The sequence below is a fragment of the Oryctolagus cuniculus genome, chromosome 5, assembly GCF_051225735.1.
Source record: "Oryctolagus cuniculus isolate XC-2025 breed Fujian yellow rabbit chromosome 5, ASM5122573v1, whole genome shotgun sequence".
NCBI classification, from domain to species: Eukaryota; Metazoa; Chordata; class Mammalia; order Lagomorpha; family Leporidae; genus Oryctolagus; species Oryctolagus cuniculus.
The window spans coordinates 170702110-170707500 of record NC_142871.1 but is presented as its reverse complement, the minus strand read 5'-3'; the positions used below and the strand labels follow the sequence as shown (position 1 = coordinate 170707500).

At 59.9% G+C, this 5391-nt stretch overlaps 1 pseudogene; it reads left to right on the top strand.

Moving 5' to 3' along the window:
• LOC127487836 (golgin subfamily A member 2-like) overlaps positions 1-3910 on the top strand; it is a 99397-nt pseudogene extending 95487 nt beyond the window's left edge.
• Positions 3911-5391: the final 1481 nt, after the last annotated feature.

Here is a 5391-nt window from a genome sequence, read left to right as displayed (position 1 = left end):
GCAGAGACAACTGCGAATGGACAGGGATCGGAATATAGAGGGCCTGCAGGAAGAGCATGCCATGCGGCAGGAGAAGATGCAGCAGATGTCTGCCAAGGTGAGGCAGGCCCCTGTGGACATCTCACTTGATCTTTCTGGATGTCTGTAAATGGGCACAGCAAGTGCACCTGCTGGGGCCTGCAGCCAGAGGTGGCTGCGTGTTTGGGTTTTAGGGGCAGCGTCAGTGCAGAGGGAAGCAGTGGCCCTCACTCATGGCTCTTTTCCCTGTGCTTTGGGCAGCTGCACACGCTGAGGGAGGAGAAGGAGCGCAGCCTGAGTCAGGTGCGGGAGCTGGCCAAGCTCAAGAGCCAGATGGGTGAGCAGGGGCAGAGGTGGCCTGGGAGCAGGATGGGTGTCGGGTGCCCCAGCGAGGGGTGTTGTGGCAGAGGGAAGCAGGTCTGTGCTGGTGGATGGCAAGTCTTGTCATCTCTGAGCCTCGGTGACCTCATCTGTAAATAGGGGTGGCGTACCCACTGTCTGCCATGTACAGTCAAGCACTCTGTGTCATGGCTTGGAAGGGTAATGACCATCTGAATATGGAAAGTCGTTAGCCAAGAAGCCAGCACCGGGGTGGGGGCAAGCAGTTTTCCTGAGGAGCTAAGGACCAAGCAGGAGCTTTTTGAAAACCCAGAGGCTGGGGCCCCTGATGGCTGCTTTCTCAGCTGAGCCTCCCACCCCAGAGTCCCCAGCTTCCCCCGCGGGGCCGTCAGAGGCAGAACAACAGCTGCAGGCGCAGGCTGAGCAGCTGCAGAAGGAGCTGGAGAGCCTGGCGGGACAGCTGCAGGCCCAGGTGCAGGACAACGCAGGCCTGAGTCACCTGAACCAGCCGCAGGAACAGCGGCTGCTGCAGCTGGAGCGGGAGGCGGAGCTGTGGGGCAGCCAGGCCGAGGAGGGCAAGCAGAGCGACCGCGTGACCATTAGCCGCACGCTCCTGCAGAACCGGGAGCTCAAGGAGCAGCTGGCCGAGCTGCAGGATAGCTTTGTGAGACTGGTGCATTCGGCCACCCTGGGCAAGGTCTCTGGTACAAAACACTTCCCTCTGGGCCTTCACTTCCCTCCCTATCAAATGGGACGGTGTAGCCTAGGCAGGCACCCTGTGAGCCAGGACCCTGCTCAAATGTCTGTCGGAGGAGAGGGGCTGAGTTTCCAGCCCTCCTGGCACTGTGGGAGGTGGGCACCTGGTGCTGGGATCTGGATGTTTGCTTCTGTATGTGCAGAGCAATGACAACATGGAGCTCACCAGCTTGCTGCAGGCAGAGCAGCACGTCAAGAATGAGCTGGCCAGGGAACTCGGCCAGCTGCAGGAGAAGCTGGGGGAGCTGAAGGAAATGGTGATGCTCAGCCCGACTGTGAAGGACTGGGCCATGGGGACAAGTCTCTGGGGAGGGCAGTGCTAGGCCCAGGAGGGAGGCCACTCCAGTCTGGAGTGACAGGTGACCTCCATGTCGACTGTCCTGCGACTCTTAGAGCTGGTAGCCCTAGGCTCCTCCCAGGTCTGGACATCATTGTCCCAGGGAGAGGCGTGTCACCCAGCTCCACTGGTCACTACACAAGGGCTACCCTTTGCTAAGCCTCAGATTCCTAACAAAGGAACTTAGCATTTTTCCCCATACAGGTGTTGAGGATTAGCTGAGATTGTGCATGTAAAGTATTAGGCACAAGTGGACCCTAAAGATGATGCCTTCCCTGTAGCATGTGGCCTCAAGTTAAAGTGATGGGAAAGAAGGGGATGAGGTGTGAGGCTGGGTGCAGGAGACACGGGCTGTGCCACCCCCTGCAACCAATGGAATCGGTTAGCAAGCCACCATCTGCCCTCATGTTCCCCCCACCAACCTTGGGTCTTCCCGCAGATGTAGCTGAAGAGCCAGGAGGCTCAGGGTCTGCACCAATAGCGCGACAAGTACCTGGTCCACCTGCACCAGTACGTGGCCTCCTACCAACAGCTGAGCTCAGAGAAGGAAGGGCTGCACAAGCAGATTCTACTGCAGATGCAGCTCATGCACTGGCTGCAGCATGAGGGGGTGTAGGGCAAGGTGGCGGTCCAGGTGGCTCGCCAAGAGCTGCAGGAGACCCAGGTGAGGGGCTGGTGAGTGTGGGGTGGGGCCCCTGAGTGGGAGGACCTTGCCACCTTTGTGCCTTCTCACTCTTCCTGGCCCCTTAGGAGTGCCTGGAAGCTGCCAGCCAGCAAAATCAGCAGCTGCAAGCTCAGCTGAAGCTCTTGGCCCTCCCTGGAGAGGGTGAGTGAGGCTCCCATGGGGAGAGGACACAGCCTGTGGAGGGAGGAGGGGGTCTTGGCAGCACAGCATTGAGTTCAGAGAGACTCTAAGGACGGCTGAGCCCTCTCCTCTGGGCAGTGGCTGCCCTGGGTCTCCCAGGGAGGGTGGGCACTGAGGGGAGCCCTGAGCTTTTCTCCTTCACTCACTGGATCATCAGGGTCCCCTCTGGCTGTCCCTCAGGAGGAGATGGGGAGGAGGAAATTCCCCAGGCCAAAGTGCCCGTCCCGGAAGACCTGGAGAGCCGAGAGGCCATGGTAAGCCAGGCTGTGCCCTGTGCCCTCTCCATCCCACCTTTCCCTGCCTCCCTCTGTGATCCCTCCTTATATCTTCACACACACACCCCCCCACACTTTGATTTCCCTTGACCTCACACCTAACCTGGGAGCCAGTGGCCAGATACCATTCCACCTAGGAACAGCAGGTGCACCTGCATGCACAAACTCATTCACCTCTTGCTCTTAGGTGACATTTTTTTAACGTTGGCTCTTTCCCGAGCTGAGGAAGAGCGGACCCGGCTCCGCAGGGAGCTGAGGGAGCAGAAGGCTCACTGCCGGCACCTGGCTCTCCTTGCCGTGCCATCGCAGGGGGAGCCAGAGAAGACATCAGCCGCTGGGACTGGGGGTGACTCTGTGTCTGGGGAGACCCACCAGGCCCTCCAGGGGGCCATGGAGAAGCTGCAGGGGAGGGGTTCTCTCCTGCCATGGGCCAGGAAGGGTGGGGGGTGGGGCCAGTGACCGCCAAGCCCTGACCCCATCGTTGCGGCTCCAGCACCGCTTTCTGCAGGTGATGGGGGAGAAATCGGAGCTGTGAGAGCAGGTAGAGGAGCTAGAACATCGCTGCATCCAGCTCTCTGGAGAGACGGACACCATCGGTGAGCCAGGAGCCGAGGGCCCTTGCAGGGGGAGGAGCTGCATGGGGGTTGGGTGAGCCCCACCTCTGAGCGCTACCCCGCGGTCCCGTCTCTTTGCAGGAGAGTACATTGCCCTCTACCAACATCAGAGGGCAGTGCTGAAGGACTGAAGGAGCGGCACCGGGAGAAGGAGGAGTACATCAGCCAGCTGGCCCAGGACAAGGAGGACATGAAGGTAGGGGCCCTGGGCCCTGCTGCCTCTTGGGGCAGGGGGTGAGGACGAGGGCAGGGGCGCTGAGCACCTCTCCTTCCAGATCAAAACTGGTGCTGCAGCTTGTGGGCGAGCGCAGCGAGTGGCAGGGCAGAGTCCTGGCTGCCGCCACAGACTGCGCTGACCATCCCCTCCTGGGTCCCCAGCCCTCCAGGATGCTGCTGACCCGCAGGCTGGTGAGGAGAGCGCCCTGGGGACAGGGAGGGCTGGCAGGAGCAGAGACACTGGCAGCTCGCTCAGAGTCCTCTCTCTTTCAAAGATCTTGGCAAGGTGAGCCTCGCTGACACCATGGAGCCTGTGCGAGGAGAGGCTGGGGAGGGTTCATCCTCCCAGAACCCTCCTGTGCAGCAGGTCAGGAAGCTACTGCAGGAGATCCAGCACTCCCAGGAGCGCCCAGGCTTGGGCACCAACCCCTGCATCCCCTTCTTCTACTGGGCTGATGAACATGACGACATTAAGATCATGATCGTCTAACACCAGATGCCGTCAGCCCAGGGAGCCCCAACCCAATCCTTCCCACTCCACCCCTGCTAGCCACCCTATCCCCTGTCATTCCTTCCCAGTTCCCTTCCCTCCTTAGCCAGAACCCCTGATGGGGAGAGAAAGGCCTCTTTAGGCTGCCTCTCTGGAGGACCCCAGGGGCTCCTGGGGCCTCCTTATTTCCATCTCCATCCTCAGAGGCCATGACCAACACAGGCAGCATTTGTGTGGCCCCCAGAAAGCCAAGACCAGAGGATGCTCATCTCCTTGGGCAAGTCAGCCAGGCAGTTTTCATCACCCCTCTTGGGGCTAACTGTAGGCCTGCCAAGGGCATAATCTGGCCGGGAACATCACATTGGGGCATCAGCAGGCACAGACATGAGCAGGCAAGAGCCATGACCTGGCAGGGACATCTCCGGTGCAGGGCAGCATCAGGCGAGGGTCATCTCCAAGCCACAGGCATCTGTGGGTGAGGCCATCTCCAGGCTGGGGTCATCTTCAGGAAAGAGTCATCTTCCGGCCGGAGTCATCTTTCAGGCCAAGGTAATCTGTGGGCGAGGGCATCTGGGCACAAAAGGCATCTTCAGGCAATGGTCATCGCTAGGTGGGGACATCTGGGCAAGGGTCACTCTGGGCCAGGGGTATCATTGAGTGAGAGTCATCTCTGGGTGGGAGTCACTTCCGGGCAGGGACATCTTTGGGTGAGGACATCTAGGAAAGGATCATTCTGGGCCAAAGGCATCTTTTGGTGAGGGTCATCACTGGGCAAGGGTCACTTTCCAGGCCAGGGGAATCTTCGGGTGAGGGTCATTTCTGGGTGGGGGCATCTGGGTGAGGGTCATTTCTTTGTGGGGGCATCCAGTCAAGGGTCACTTCTGGGGCCAGGGCATTGCTGGGCAAGGGTCACTCTGAGGTAGGGGCATTTTCACATGAGGTCATTTTGAGGTGAAAGCATCTGGGCGAGGAGAGCATCTGGGTGAGAGTCATCTTTGGGCAGGGGCATCGCTGGGCAGGGGTCACTTCTGGACCAGGGGCATCATGGGCAAGGGCGGTCTAGGAGAGGTTCACTTTGGGCCAGGTGGCATCATGGATGAGGGCATCTGGGCAAGGGTCACTCTGGGGCAGGGGCAGCGCTGGGCAGGGGTCACTTCTGTGCCAGGGGCATCTTTGAGTGAGGTCATTTTCAGGCAAGGGCATCTGGGGGAGGAGGGCATCATAAGGTGAGGGTCATCTCTGGGTTAGGGTCATTGCTGGGTGGGGGCTTCCATGCAAGAGCATTGCTAGGCAAGGGTCACTTCTGGGCCAGGGCTTCATGGGTAAGGGTCACTTCTGGGCCAAGGTGCATCTTCTGGCAAGGTCATATTCAGGCAAGGGCATCAGGGCGAGCAGGGTATCTGGGTGAAGATCATCTTTGGGCAGGGGCATCGCTGGGCAGGGGGTCACTTCTGGGCCAGGGGCATCTTTGGGTGAGGTCA